The sequence below is a fragment of the Callorhinchus milii genome, unplaced genomic scaffold (genome assembly GCF_018977255.1).
Source record: "Callorhinchus milii isolate IMCB2004 unplaced genomic scaffold, IMCB_Cmil_1.0 Scaffold2, whole genome shotgun sequence".
In the NCBI taxonomy this organism is placed as follows: Eukaryota; Metazoa; Chordata; class Chondrichthyes; order Chimaeriformes; family Callorhinchidae; genus Callorhinchus; species Callorhinchus milii.
This window is the reverse complement of record NW_024704743.1, coordinates 72,442,020-72,459,092: the sequence shown is the minus strand read 5'-3', so window position 1 is coordinate 72,459,092 and position 17,073 is coordinate 72,442,020.

Below are 17,073 nucleotides of genomic sequence, written 5' to 3'. Positions count from 1 at the left end.
GCTCATTAACCAAGTACTAGGGGAGTCAGACCAAGGAGAACCACAAAGGCAGTCAGACCAAGGAGAACCACCCTCCTCCTTTCCCTCTGCAAAGGTACTTTACCTCCATTTACCTTTTCTCTTGCCAATATCCAGCATAATAGGGACATGCAGTTTTGGCTTAGCTATTCATGCCATAACACATTGACAAACTGCTCTTTCACACAAACAATGTGTATATAAAACTTACATTATTCTTAAGACCAGTTTCTGTTTAGTATCATCCTCAAAAGGATGCATTAATAACAAAATAATTTTACAGAACCCCAAATAGATCAAGAAAGCCATATTTAACAGTGAAAATGTTACATTGTTTAGATTTACAACTATTATTTTGACCTTCACAAATGAAAATAAAACCGCAGTGTCTAGAGGTTTTTTGACAAAACCTAGACTGCGTACGTGTGTATTTAAATAATGATTATAGTCATATTTCTTTTGTGACTGAATCCTGCCGTTCTAATTATCAGGATGAATACCTGCTCATGACATCTGGAAGCATTCAGTTTTCCTTTCATCAGGATGTTTTAGTGGATTATAATGATAAGTAGGAGCATTGTACTTCAAAAACTAGGCTGTATGGAGCTGAAAGCTTGTTAGAACATGTAATGGTAAAGGAGTTTTTAAGCCAACTTCTACCAAACCATATGATGCAACAACCTGAATTTATAAAGGGGTATTCACGAAAAAGAATGTTTCAAAGTGCTTATTATTCCATATTTGGGGTTTAATTTATGATGTTTCTTAATGCTCAAATGTAGACTCTTTCCTGTAACTGAATGCATTTTATACGAATACAGGGAGACTGCACTCCAACACAATCTACCTCCAGAGTGAAATTTCTATGGTTTGACAGGGATTCTAATGGGATTCTATGTTAAGAAACCCTGTTAGGCAGTATCATAACTTAAACCCTGATAATTCACATTTTAAGTTCCAAATACACAATAAAAATGTCCTACATAATAGATTTGTATGCCACAGTATTAATTACAAAAATGCTTGAAAAACATAATTGATTTGAATAAAAATTCACTGCATAATGGAAGAGCATAATGAGGATAGTGTAAACCTTTTCTTTTCAAGCTTTGTTTGTTTGTTTGTTTGTTTGTTTGTTAGTTAGTTAGTTAGTTAGTTAGTTAGTTAGTTAGTTAGTTAGTTAGTTAGTTAGTTAGTTAGTTAGTTAGTTAGTTAGTTAGTTAGTTAGTTAGTTAGTTAGTTAGTTAGTTAGTTCATCATAGGAATGAACAAAGCAGCCTAGGTTCACTTCAACTCAAATCTTTAAGCCACTGAACCTATTGCCAAAGTTAAGATTGAGCTGCCCTTTTCTGTAATCTGTAAGGTTGTGAAATCCAAATCCTGTATTATTAACTGTAGCACACATTTATCCAATAATCTGGATCATATCACTGGCCCTTAAGGATTCCCTCTCCTTGTATCCAAGTTTCAGAATCCTGTTCAATTGATCAGACCATTGATCACACACCCAGAATTATAATATGATTAATGAAGCATACTTTGAATGATCAGTGAAAGAGGCCTTGTTTGTAGATCCCTGTAACGTCAAAATGTCTAGAAGTGTTTTGCAGTAATTACTGTCAAACATAATGACTGTTTTTCTAAACAAACTCAGCAGCCAATTTGCACGCAACAAATTTCACAAGCAGTCATGAGATGAAAGGATCAATGGAGAATTGTTGGCCAGGACACTGGGAGAAACTTCCTTCTCTTTACGAAACAATGCCATCGGATCTTTAACATGAAGCAAACATTGAATAATGATTGGAGCACAAACTTATTATACAGGCTCTAAATACAAACCTTCAAGCTCAGAATGATAAGCTCTTGAAGATTTATAAATCTGAAGGTTTGTAAATTTATAGACCTCCATGGGCTGAGTTTATAATGGAAAAAATTCCATCATGAACTCATACCACCATCTACATTTATAGACCTTCAGAGAATCATTTTGATTAATTTTCCTCTCCACACCCTGGCACTCTTACTTCAGGATCCAGCTACTAATGCTAGATTTATCTTCTCTCAACCATCCTACTCAGGCTCACACTCCATCTCTGTAAAATGCTTTGAGACTGTGTTTTAGTCAAGAATGCTTTGTTATGCCTTCATCAAGAATCTGATCGCACATACTCCTCCAGATCCCATTACCCCTGGACACCAAAGTTAATCCACTACCTCTCCCCAAATATCAACAAAATGATAAAAAAACCTAAATTCTGTCAAACCCGAAACCCACCACACACAATTGCAAACTTTCTTTTCGACCACAAAATACACAGTCAATTCACTATAGTATATTCTGTGAAATGCTTTGAGATCTCTTGAAGACCTGATAAGGCACTATATCAAATGCAAGGATTATTATTATTATTTTCACCCACAGATTTTATGTACGTTTTCTTCATGAACAGGATTAATAATTTTAATCCTTGCATTTGATATAGTGCCTTAGCACATCATCAAGATGTCTCAAGGTGATTCACAGGATATACTGTAAAGTGAAGTAACTGTATTTAGTGGCAGAAAGCAAGAAAAAAGGAAGGAAATAATTTGAATGTTTAATAGACATTACTATGTTGAAATGTCTTAAAGAACCTACAACTAAGTACTATCAAACATTAATCCTAAAATTACACCTAAAACATAGCCTTTAAGTCCATTTTATCTTAAAACTTAAAGATCATTCTGAATTGTGGAAAATTCTTAAATTTAGATTTTATTTGGAAGTTGGTTCTTTTTAAGAAATGCAAGATACCAAATTACGATCAAATTTTAAACCTTAATTTTTAAGTCAAAATAGTCATACAGACTGAAAATACATGGAGAATTAGGTGCAATGAGCTAATGTAGGCAAATCTGACAGTTACTTATGGCATCAAGTTTCCAAAATAATTAGCCAGATAAGGTGAATGACTAATTATTCTAAAGCTTTGGGAGAATGCTATTCTCCATTTGTGACAGTGAACACACAGCTTAAAAAACTCATGTTTGTTCTTCAATAATAATAATTATGCATTTGATACAATGCCTTTCACATCAGAAGGATGTCCCAAAGCGAATTCACAAAACTTACTGTGAAGTAACCATGTATTTGTAGGTGAACACGACAGCCTAATTTGTGCACAGCAATGTCCCACAAACAGCTATGAAACAAATGATCAATTTTTTTGGAAGATTGTTGGGCAGGTCACCAAGAGAAACTCCTCCTCTAAAGAATCAGGCATTTAGAAGCCAAGCTTGTTTTTGGACTCAATCCTTGCCGATACCTGCTTGCTGCGGAGAAAGCGTGTGTCAGATGTAAGAGGTCTGGTTTGAACTTGGAGAATGGAAACAAAAGAGGGAAAAGGTAGGGTGTAAGACTATTGCCTCGAGGCTAGGGTTAAGTTTGGTTATTGCACATATGGATGCTTTGTTTTGTGAAGGATATCCCCTCAGCACTGAAAACTCTGTTTGATATACACGAACTGTGAAGTTGGCAGATCTTTATGACAATAAAGAATTTATAGTTTTGCATTCTTTTAGTGTATCTTTTTGTGTTCATGTCACACATGACATGATTGAGATTTTGATTTATTACTGCAGGAACATGCATTTGTAGGATTGATTCTTTTTTTGTCATTGATAGGTGGTTTTACTGGAAATAGCCTGAAGGAGACAGATAGTAGGATTGATTAATACAACTCATGAACAGTTACTGAAAACAAGGTGTGTCAAATTGAAAAAGTACTTTAATAGACATTCTGAAACATGTCCTTCAGAAGAGACGTTAAACCTGTCCTGCCTGTCTATTCAGGTGGATGTTAAAGATACCACATTGCACTGTTCAAAAAGAGAAGGGAGTTTCTCCCAAAGTCCTGAACAATAGTCTTCCAGATAAATTAATTTTAATTAAAATTGGTATAGCGCATTTCATGTCAGAAGGACATGCCAAAGCACCTCATAAAAGAAACTGTAGAGTGACTGTGTTTTGTGGATAAACGAGGCAGCCAAGTGGCACGTAGCAATGTCCCACAAACAGTCATGAAGTGAATGATCAATTTTATTGAGGGATTGTTGACCACTGATTTCACTTCATGGCTCTTTGTAGGACCTTTTCTTAAGAAATGAGCAATGAGCCAATGACCTGTGAAATGTTTTGAAACATTTCAATATTGTAGGCACTATAAACAAATGTAAGGAACTGAGCTACCGAGACCGCTACAGAGGGCTGGCTCGATTCCGACATTCCATTGCCAGGCATATCACCTTGGAGCCAGTTTCATAGAATCATAGAAGCAGGACATTTGGCCTATCGATTCTGCACTGGCACTCAGTGCAAGGTGTTTGCTGAAACCCACTGCCCTGCCCATGCTCCTTCAAGCCTCTATCCTTCATGTTCCTATATACATCCCTCTCCCAGCTTACCTGGTAGAGCATCCAAACAACTCTTCAAGTGAAAAAATCACCAAAGCTTTCCTTTAGCTCTTTCCATGACTATCCTATAACAATTCTCCTATTCGCTGACTTCCCTACAAGTGGGAATATCTTTTTTCTATTTACCCTGTCAAAATCCCTCATAATTTTGTAATAATAATAATAATAATCCTTGCATTTGAAATAGCACCTTATCGCATCATCGAGACGTCTCACCATCATCGAGATATACTATATTGTAAACTGGATTGACTGTGTATTTTGTGGCTGAAATGTGGCAGCCAACTGCACACAGCAGTGTCTCACAAACAGCCATGAAATGAGTGACCAATTTTATTTGGGTGATTATTGGCCAGGACAAGTGCCATGGGATCTTGGATGGATTTCTCCAATGACACCTGAACTATTATAGGTTTGATTCCTGTTCAGTATTGAGTTTACATGTCTTAGTGGAGATGGCACAAGACATGTTACATCTGATTTCAAATCTTCAGGTTATGGATAGGAAAATCAGCCAAGGTTCCTTCTCTTTGCTATCCAGTGAGACCAGCTGTGGTGCATTTGAATGGACAACAAGGTCAGAACAGGTTTCTGCTGCACAACCTCTAAAGCTGAATATTCTATTACTGTCATGGATTACTTATTAATGACAGCCAGTTGGTCAAAGTACTAGAGGATGTTTTGCCCCTGGAACCATACCATAAGTGGAGGAAAATAAGGAGAAAATCAGAAGAAAAAAGCTCATTCAATAAAGTTAGTACAAGAAACTTTATTGAATCATTACTTATGTATACTGCTTATAGAGGACAATCTATCCAGAATACTGTACACATTTTAAATGCAAATGCAATATTGACAATAATTAATCTAGATTACATTAAACTCTGGATAACTCATCACTCTAAGGTAAAAGGGCCCAATGATGAATTATCTGATGTGATGAATTAGCTGTTGGTCCTACCTTATTCTCCCAGGCCACTTTGTGACATACTCTCTTGCTCTCTCAGACACTGCATCTGAGCATGTGCACTCAAACTCTGCCCAGCCCCGCACCAGTCACAGGATAGGATGGGAGGCCATGGCGCAACCATCCAAAAGATCAGAGGCCTCTGCAATACATCTTAGCATGCACGCCCAACCTTCACCAGTAATAGATAGGGAAGTAGGCCTCTGCAATGCAAGCCACCATTTCACAGGACAAGTTATATGATCAATTTTACATTGTAAGTACTGTACTGACAAGAATTTCTACAGTGTGATGGGTTAAATGTTAAGTAGAGTGACAAGTAAAGTGATGTTCTTTATTAATAGTTTATATGGGAAGCAGTCAGGAATATATTGACAGCTTGACAATTTAACTGATAATGACAAGTTAAATCAGGGTTGAGTTATCTGGAGTTGACTGCATATGATTTTATTGCAATATCTTATCTGTATAGAGGGACAGTAATGAAAGTATGTAAGGAATTGATGAAAATATGTTTGTAAGAAATGAGTGTCAAACATATTCAAACAGATTCTATAGTCATTTATTTAGACTTTCACATCTGTCAACATCAACTCAGAGATTGCAGTGAGTTGATATAGCTTGGGTGAGAAGGGTGGTCATTATTCATACTAGATAAATACCTGTGATTGACAGTTCTGGAATTTAAAATGCTGAAAAGACATCAGAATTTGAATTCTTGGAAATCAAATCAAAAGCATAGAATAAATAACTTTAACTTGTTAGAGCCTGTTTTCTCATGGTGGCATTGACAGATATAAGAATACAAAACCTGAACTGGCTAATACGTTATGTGAAGTGTATTATTAAAAGTTGCTGGAACAGGTCTGATGCACAGGTATAGGATACAGTGCAGGTATGTCGATCATTGCAAAAACACTTAAGTGCTTTGTTTACCGTTTACCCCATGCTCAACCACTTTAACTTTGGAAACTACTGGCCCATTTCTAATTTGCCCTTCATCACTAAACTCCTGGAGCATGTTGTTACATATCAACTTTGCTCGTACCTCACCCTCCACTCCCTATTCAAACCCCTCCAGTCCCGTTTCTTCCTGGACACAGGACTGAGACAGCTCTCTGCTAATGTTTTTTCCTCCCGCCCCTGCACAGTCACCTGCAGTGTACCCCAAGGCTCCATCACCTCCTTCCTCAATTATTCCAATTTCCTTCTTGCTGGTCTCCCAAGCTATTCTTTTTTGTTGTTGGCCAATCGGGTGTCTGACAGAAACCCATCACCATGCTTAAGAGTATCCAAACCAAGCTCAGATTTCCATGTATCCTGCCTACACATTGAAATCCCAGAGATAGATTGTTGGAATGGAATGCACACTGTGTCCCTGGAGGGATGCATCCTGCTTATCTAATTTCGGAAAGTATTAGGCACAGGTTGGTAAGAGCCAAGGCTTGGGGACCCCAGAGTGATCATTGGGGTACTGCTGGAGTCTAACCAGCTAAAACCATTGATATTGCTGTCCATCAAATTTCCCGCTGCTTGTCCAGCTAGGACTACCCATTCGGGCTTTGGCTTGCAGGGTTAACATTTGCTGAGTGGGATGATTCTCTGCCTCCAGTGACTAGTCTGCCCTTCCAGGCTCTTCTGTTGAGCCAGGCTCGCTGTACTGCATCAGCCATGCCTTGGAATACTGTGGACCTGTCTGGCTCAGGAACCAGACTATCGAGACCACCACAGAGGGCTGGCTCGATTCCGACATTTCATTGCTAGGCATGTCACCTTGGAGTCAGTTCAGCTCCAAGGAGACCCCACTCCCAAGTTGCACTAACCACAAAATCTAATTAATTGAAAACTTTGTTGCCCATATACCTGCACAAAACTTTGTACCCCCATCACATCAGTGCTCTACAGGCTCCTTTGGCTATCACAGAACAAATCAACTTCAAGATCCTCCAACTCAATTACAAATTGCTTCATGCCCTGGCACCTCCCTATCTCTCAGACCTACTGACTCTCCAATTCACTATTCGCCACGTCCACTCAGGCTGGCTCTGGCCTTCTGCTTGTCCCTTGTATACCCTCCGGCCCACCATCAGTGGCTGTGCTTTCAGCCACTGTGTCCCAAAACTATAGAAATCTCCCTCAACTTGTCCACCTTGCCTCCTCCTTCCCCTTCTTCAGATCGCACCTGAAGACTTGCCTCTTCAACAATGCCTACAGTCACTTCTCCCAGCTCAGTGTCAAACTCTGCCACTGTTAAGTGCTCCGAGACGCTACCTCATGTGAAAGGCACTATATAAATGCAAGTTGTTGTTTAGAGACCTGCACCTTATAGTGACTCCCAGGAAGCTTTTACAGTGAAAGTTATATGATGTTTAAATTGTACAAGGCATTTGATAACTTCCAAATAGACAACAATTTCTTTTTTCCATTTTTAGGTTAGTACACACTTTGTTCTTGGCATCAACTGCTTCAACTGGCTAAATGCCTGGAGTGTAAACCTATCTGTTTTCTGGTAATTCTTGCCCACAATAGATTACAAGAGTGATTTATCCCATTTCAGCTCATCCTATCAGAGTCCAATCCAACTGTCTTCTCATTACAAAGCCATTGAGCAAATTTATGGACATTTTAAAGCCTTCTTTGAGTTAAACAAGAAGCGTGTGATAATTACCAGCATGTGGATCATACCTCTCCATGTCAGTGGAATTGTTCTATCGGCACATTTGGGGCCATTGTTTTGAATAATGTTTGAGCAATCCTGAGGCTTTACTTGGGTCTCGAATTTTAAACCTTCCCCCGCACCCATGAAGTCAGTAAAACACTGTAGTTAGGTGTGAAGGTAGCTCCAAGAACATCAGGACTGGGTTCCTGTGAGCAATAATAATAGTTCCATTTAATACTTATATTTAATACAAAAACAAGTTGCATTATTATTGTGTCCTTCGCGCGGGGCAGCGTCTCAGAATGCTTAACAGCGGGAGAGCTGGAGGAGGGTTGGGGAGAGATTTGTAGACCACATAGCCTTTGAATTCAGGAGGATGTCTCAAAGCGCTTCAAAGGATTTACTGTAAAGTGTGGTAACAAACATCCATAAATAGAGTAGCCCAATAATTATTCCAGATAACTGTCCTATTTCATGTCCTCTGCTCTATCAGCCTCACTATCCAGAACTCCACTCCCAATGACTTGCTCCCTCCCTCCCCCAAGGTATGTCTCATTCTATTGTGTAGACCCAGGAAGAAATTCAGTGCTGCTTTACGGGATAGCAAGTTAAAATAGCATTTTGTGGAGCTCCAATGAAACTCGTAACTGACAATGGAAACAATAGCAGCACTGAAATCTTTAGGCACCACCACTGTTCTAAAGTTGTGGGGAGGGGGTGGGATTCAAATGCATGGGCAGTATTTAGGAATAGATGGCAAAATGTGATGTTTCCTAACAAATTTGATAACCCATTCAATGATTATTGAATCTATTGTGAAACATGACAGTTTTCATCCTCAATAAATGAAAAGGGCTTTTTTTGAACACAGAGTAGTAGCTGTAGAGGTGGTAACTGTGTCTGACTTTGTGAAGAAAACCGAGAGGAAATGGTCATTAAAAATCCAGAGTACTTAAAAATTCATAAGAGAACCGGTCTAGTGGGAATGCAGCCAGAATACTTGACACATTTAAGGTAGGATTACCATATTTTTGTGTATAAACCTTGCAGCAACTATTTTGATAATCAACCCTGTCAGCCAAAGCCCTAATGGATAAAATGTCCCCAGCTGGAAAGTGTAATACTTTACAGAGGTAATAATCCCTCAAAAATTAATTTGGTCACTCAATCCACGGCTGTTTGTTGGACACTGCTGTACGCAATTGGCTGCCCCATTTCGCCCAAAAATTGCACAGTCAATTCACTTTACAGTATATTCTGTGAAGCGCTTTGAGACCTCTCAACAATGTGATAAGGCACTATGTCAAATATAAGAATTATTTTGTTATACTAATAAAATGACAATGTCTGTTTGCGCTTCAAGAAGGAACATAATAACCAATTGATGTAGAGACATGATTTATACCTCATTTGGAAGGTCTTGCATCTGAGAGTGACATGGGCATATTTGTTTTTGGGAATTGTTCATGAGTTATTTTCAGTTTTCCGTTTTTCTCTGCAGTTACATCTGATGGCCACGCCGGCTGACCGTGCGCTGTGGCATGGTGCGTCACAGAGCATGTACACATGTACGCATGCACTGCAGTTGCACCTGGTGGCTATGGCGGCTGACCATGGCGCTATGGCATCCTGCATCACAAAGCACACACTTAGCCAAGCGGTGGGAACAAAATAAAAGAACACAGACGAAGCTAAGCCGCAGCAACAACAGCAACAAAATTACATTTTTAAAGCACCGACTCCTCCCACTGAGTCCTCCCAAAAGGAGTCCTCAGACAGGAGTCCTCCCAGATGAGTATAGATAAAGATGAAATGTCTGTCTGTGTCTGTCTGTGTGTCAACTTACATTTCATATTGGATCCTTTTGTTGCAAGCAAAGCTGCAATTGGTAGAGTTGGGTATTATTATTATTATTATTATTATTACTACGTGTCTGCCAGCCTAGATCAGTTGGTAACACTCTGTGTCAGAAGGGTTTGGGTTCAAGTTTCAGATTAGGACTTTGAATTTATGCACTGGCTGGCTGAATTGTTAGAAATACCATTCTTCAGGTGAAACATTAAAGTCAGGTCCTGTCTGCCTGTCAGGGTGGATGTGAAGGATCCTATGGCACTAGTTGAAAAGAGTGGAAACAGGGAGTTTCTCCTAGTTTCCTAGCCAACAATCCTGCAAATAAAAAACGTGGTCATTTACTATCGACTGAGTGATATTCCTGTGTGGAAATTGGCAGCCACATTCATCTATAAAATGCACAGACACCACACTTTACAATAAATCCTGTGAAATGTTTTGACATTCACCACCAGTAACAACTTGCATTTATATAACAACCTTCGCGGTAGCGTCTCGGAATGTTTTGAGGCTTCCTCCTAATTTGAAAGATTATTATTATTCATTTTAAATTCATGCAACTTACCAGTGCATCACACTACAGGATGAATAGAAGTAAATTAAAACAACCATGCTTAGAGACTGAGCAGGAGGCAGGCCTGGGGCTGGAGCCTGTGTTTTCTAACTCACACTTTTTGTCCCTTTCGAAATAATGGTAGACGCTTAAATGCTTCTGCTGTGCCTTTAAAAGTTGTCAGCAATTATAACTGAATTATTTACTGGTCTGCTACAAACATTAAACATTTGCTTTAAACATTACCTGCTGGTCCAGCATTGTTACATGCATTTACAATATTGGACACAGACTGAACAAGAAACAAGACCAGAGACTGAGTGAAAGTCAAGGCCGGAGACTGAGAGACAGTGGTTGGTGACTAAATGGGAGCTGATGCTAAGTCTGAATGGGAGCAGGAGTTGGTAGTGGAAGCTGGAACTGCTTTTTCTTACAAGTTGTTAAATGGTAGTTATGCTGGGGATTAATTTCAGTGCAGAGTAGTCCCACATGTACTGGTGAAATCCTGGAAGATTGAAAAGACTTTAGAATTAAATGCACATTTCCCCTCATATAGCAAACCCCAGTCTGCTGGTCATTCATTCACATTGGACTGCCAGTTAGTGACATAAGAAAACTAACTGATTGAATTAAACTGAATTAATTGATAATAATGATAATAATCCTTGCATTTGATATAGTGCTTTTCACATCTTCGAGACATCTCAAAGTGTTTCACAGAATATACGGTAAAGTGAATTGACTGTATTTTTGTGGGCAAAACGCAGCAGCCAATTGCGCACAGCAGTGTCCCACAAACAGTTTTTTTCATAATTGACATAACTAACCAAAATAACAATTAAGATGATATCTTGCTAATCAAAGTTCAATGTTGTTATCTGTGCATTGGAAGTCCAGTGTGTATATTGTCTGGATTCTGGGCACAACCACTGTGAGGAATCTTGGAAGAGAAGGAGAAAGTCTACCTCCAGCACACTGGGGCCTGTCAATAATTAACATATTGACTGGTTCCTTTATTCATTAATGTTAATTAGCATGTTGTAATTTTCATTGATAGCTCCTTATCACATCATAACGTCTCAAGTGCTTTACAATAGGGTAAAGTTGACTTGCTTTAGTTATGCCTTACATTATGTTACTTTATACCAGAGTAAATAACCTCCAGGTGGTATCACACACTTCTTGAGAGATGGACTCTTCCATTCAGATCTGGACCACCACTATCTGTGATTCTTCCATGAGTTGAGGGTATTATAAATCCTAACCCTTAGAGAAAATATTACCCTTTTTACGTTGAATATTTGTTTTCCAAGGTTAATCTGCCAGGTAAGGACTCCCAGACTAGCCAGCAATGAAACCATCACATTCCTTATTTATGTCTATATTTATCATAATAATCATAAATCCCTATCTCACCCTTGAGAAAGAGTGACATTTTTATTTGAAGGAGGAGGTGGAGCAAGCCCTGGTCAAAGCTCAGTTGCTTTGATCGATTACCTGCGGGGTACCCCAAGGATCCATCCTTGGCCCCCTCCTCTTTCTGATCTACATGCTCCCTCTTGGGGATGTCATCCGCAGACATGGCGTACATTTCCATATGTATGCAAATGACACCCAACTCTACTTTTCCACCTCTCTTTGCGACCCCCAGTCCCCTGATGTTCTGTCAGTCTGCCTGTCAGATCTCAGAGGCTGGATGAGCGCAAACTTCCTTCAGCTGAACGTTGACAAGACGGAAGCCATACTCTTCAGCTCTCATCAACGTCTAAAATCTCATGATTCTCACCTCCTCCACCTACCCGACCTCCCCCTAAAACTCTCTGAACCGTTACACAACCTAGGCGTCAGGTTCGACCCCCAATTATCCTTCCTCCCCCACATCCGGTCCCTCACCAGCACTGCTTTCTTCCACCTCCGAGGCATCACCCATCTCTGCCAATACCTCTCCCCAAAAGCCGCTGAAACTCTGGTCCATGCCTTTGTCACCTCTCGGCTGGACTATTCAAATGCCCTCCTGACCGGTCTCCCATCCACTACCATCCATAAAATCCAACTCATTCAGAACTCTGCCGCCCGCATTCTCACCCGCACGAAACTCCACTCCCCGATCAGCCCAGTCCTTGCCAGACTGCACTGGCTGTCTATCCCAGAGAGGATCGATTTCAAGATCCTCACTCTTGTATTCAAGTCCCTGCACTCCTCTGCAGCCCTCTACCTCTCTGACCTCCTCTCTCCTCAGCACAGTACCGGTTGCCTTCGTTCCTCCAGGTCTGGCCTCTTCCTTGTCCCCCGAGTCCTCCGCTCCACCCTCGTCAGCCGTGCCTTCAGCCACTGTGCCCCGAGGCTTTGGAACTACTTTCCTCACTCCCTTTGTCTCGCTCCCTCCCTTCCCATTTTCAGGTCTCTGATGAAGATCTTTCTTTTCGACCGCGCCTTTGGTCACCTTCCCCACCCCCCCCGGCTCGGTCCCGGGATCCGTTACTGTAAAGTGCTCTGAGACGCTGTCCGGCGTGGAGGGCGCTATATAAATCCAAGTTGTTGTTGTTTTTGAGCAGTTAAGACAATAAAGAGTTAACAGAGCTTTGTATCAAATGTGATAATTTAAACAGATGGGTTCTCATGTGATGATTTCTTAATATCTCTTAGCAGATCTCTTAATATCAAAGCTATGTTTCCAGTAATGATAATAATAATAATAATACTAATAATAATGCTTGCATTTGATATAGCGCTTTTCACGTTTTCTAGACGTCTCAAAGCGCTTCACAGGTTAGACTGTAAAGTGAATTGACTTTATAATAATATATATTATTATAATAATAATATAGTAATGGGTTGTCCAGTCACATATCACAGAGACCTGAGCTACCCCAATTAGGAAAGTAGATCATATCAGAGTGCCATGAGTTGGTGTGATATACTTCCGGCTTTCTTTTGAAGGAATTTTATTAGAAATTGCTACATGTTCGACCTAGTTATCATCTGTGATATCCATTGTGATAATGTCAATTGCAATATCAATAATGACAAGCAGCCATTTTCAGGAATTTCCTGTCTTCTCGTTTCCCACAAAGCTCTTTAACTAGAGTCGAGGTAAACTACTCCCTTTACTACTGAACATAAATAAATTATAATCCTTGTTTTTACTGTAAAGTCTAGTGACTGTATTTTGTGATTGAACTAGAGCAGTGAATTTGAGAGAATCTCATTATAGAATAATATTTGATCAGAGTAATAGATATAACTTGGAGTTTGTTTTGGGGCCAATACGTGGACAAATGTCAAAACCATGAATGTATGTGCAAGCCTCACTGTAATGAAGGACCCCATACAAATCTGTTACAATCAATTTATTTTCTACAGTAACGTACATACAAAGTACATATTTTTCCTCATTTATAGCATGAAATATGGCTTTTGTGTCAGGATGAATTGACTGCACAGTCAACTTGCCTGTTGGTAATCACCATGCATATAACATCAAAGGCCCAGAGTTTGCATAGTTCTCCTGTTCCATAAAGTTGTAAATTCTATAAAATGTTAAATATTAACACTGTTTTGTAGCTGAGGTTTTCCACTCATGTTTAGCTATTTGATGTTTACTTTTTGTGTTACTGGTACAATTAAAAAGCTCCACTCCTTCAAATAGAAAGGAGCCTGCTGTGGGACATTAAAAAGACCACACGGGAACCAATCTCTTTCTTTCCTGGCTTGACCAGTCCAGTCATAAGACGAGAAAAGAACTCAAAAATACCCAAAGAATAATAATAATCCTTGCATCTGATAAAGCACCTTTCACTTGAGGAGGATGCCTCAAACCGCTTCACAAGATACACTGTGAAGTGTAGTAACTGTGTAATTTGTAGGCAGCTAATTTGCACCAGCAAGATTGATTTTATGTGGATGATCGTTGGCCAGGACAAGGGGAGAAGTTATCGTCTCTTTTTGCATAGTACCATAAATTAACATCTACGTGAATAGGCAGATAGGATCAGTGTCATTTCAAGATGGCACCTCCGTGCTCCCAGATCATTGCACTAACTCAACACTGCATTGAAATATCAGCCTAGACTGTGAGTTCCAAGACCGATGTGGAGCTTGAACCCACAACCCTCTGACCCAGAGGCAAGAGTGCTACCAAATAAGCCAGGCTGACACACAAGAATGCTAATATGTACTGAACACCCAAACCTGGAACTTTCCTGAAGGCCAGAGTGGAACAAGGATGGATCCAGACTGCTCCTGAGGCATTCCATCTGTGTAATAGACAAGGGAATGGTATGGCCCCTTTAAACTCTACTACTGACCCTTGATACAGCCACAAAGCAAAAGTACCATGTGACAGCAAACAGCAACAACAACAACAAATTACACTTCTTGCTCCCTACGCTCAGCGGGCTCCGGCCTGCTTCACGTTCCCTGCCTCGCTCGCCCCACTATTGGCAGGCGGGCTTCAACCCACACCCTTCAGAAATCCATCCTGCAGTCCCTCCATCTCAGCCCCTCCCTTGCCACCTTCAAGACCCATCTCAAGACCCTCCTCTTCGACCGTACTTTCAATCTCCCTGCTTCCCCCCTACCCTCCACCCTCCCCGACGTCAACCCCCAGCTTGGGTCCAAAACTCTGTCTGTCCAGAGCCTTTGGACGACCTTTCGACGTGAAAGGCGCTATACAATATAATGTTGTTGTTGTTGTTGTATAGCGCCCTTCACATCGGAAGGACATCCCAGGAAGCATATAGCATCAAAGGTGGAATTTGTTCGCTGTATATATTTAAGGTCTATGTTAGTGTACTTGTGTACTGTTTGGGTGAGTGTAGGCCTAGGTGCCATTTGAATTTGCAGTATCAGTGATCCTGCAGGATATTCAGAAGATGACATGAAGAGCATTGGTGGATTAATTTTTGGTCAGACATATGTGGAAACTCATCACCGTGCATAAGAGTATCCAAACCATACTGGGAAATCCACATAAATATGCTATCTACACATGGAAATGACCCTGTATCTGGAATGGAATACCCACTCTCTCCTTGGAGGATTGCAACCTGTCTAATTCCAGAGAGTAATAGGCACAGGTTGGCGATAGCCAAGGCTTGGGAACCCCAGAGGGTACTGTGGGGTACTGCTGGAATTTTACCAGCTAAAACTGCATTGATTACCATTGATAGGACTGTCTGGCAAACTTCTCGCTGCTTGTTTGGCTTACAGGATTAATAGGTGCCAAAAAGGAAGAATGGAAGTATCTGTGTCTCTAGTCTGCCCTGCCAAATCCTGTGGAGAACCAGGCTGGCTAGTCTGTCATCAGCAGTGCCTGGAGTATTGAGGACCTGCCTGGCTCAGGAACAAGACTACCAAGGCCTCACAAAGGGTTAACGATTGCAATGTTTCATTACCTTGGCACATCACTTTGGATCCAACTCTGCTCCATGGAGACCCGGTATACTTCTCTCAAAGGAAGATACTCACTAGTTAGTCATTTGTCATCTGACTAGCACTGGTTCGAGGCCCCATTAAGTGGATGGCAGATACCAGGAATTCCCTGCAAGCTTCCTTTTGAGCAGCATAACTCAACATGAAATGTGCGAAGCACCACCACCATCATCCTGCCCCCAGCTCAGACACACACCCCTACCCATTGGTGAAAAGACTGGATGTTTGATTCTGCCAACTTTCATTCCTTTCGTTATTTGTATCCCAATCCTACACAGCCCAGAGGGTGCCTACAATACAAAGACTTTTGTATCTTTGAGACACATCAAAAAGCATGTTCCTGTTCTATTTCCTCAATGCCTCTTTGCCCATCTTCAAATTGCACCTGATGACTTTCCTCCTGCTGTGGTCAACTCCCCGTTCTCCCCAGCTTGGTGTCAAACTGTGCCCTGTTAAGTGCTCTGAGATACTACACCAGATGCTGGCGCTATAGATATGCAAGTTGCTGTTGATTCCAAGTATTTTATGTAAACTTGCTTCTATTTTTTGGCAGCAGACCCTTTGTGAACACACAATATAACACAAATTTACATTTATATTTCATGTTGGGAGGATGTCCCAAAGTGTTTAACAATAATGACTTTGCATTGAGCTGGGGTGGGAGTGGAGAGGGGTAAAGAGGATAGGACTCTAAAATGTTAAATATTACTTTTTTACTTTCACTCTTGCGTTGTCTTTTTGTGTGGATTGGGTAATATATTTATAAGTATCATGGAATGAGGATTTTCTCTCACTCTCAATTAAGAGAAATGCTGTAATCTACTATAAAGAGAGTCAAAATTGCTCCCAAATGAGTTTCCTTCCTATGAGTCATGACAGTAGTGCTGGTGTCTGCTTTTTATTTACCAATTCCTTTAAGATAGACGCATGCTGTCATTTGTTATGTGTTTATGCCCAGTATGGAATGAATTGAGTTCTGAAGGAGAACCGCCACTGGCAATGAAAGAAATAAAATGACAAAGTATCTCCCAAGGTTAATTCTTCTCACTGTGTGGAAAAGGAGCCCAGGCAGCCAACTTGATGGAATACAAACACTTTGCGAGTATGGAATGAAATAAAAGTAGTTAATGGAAAAAG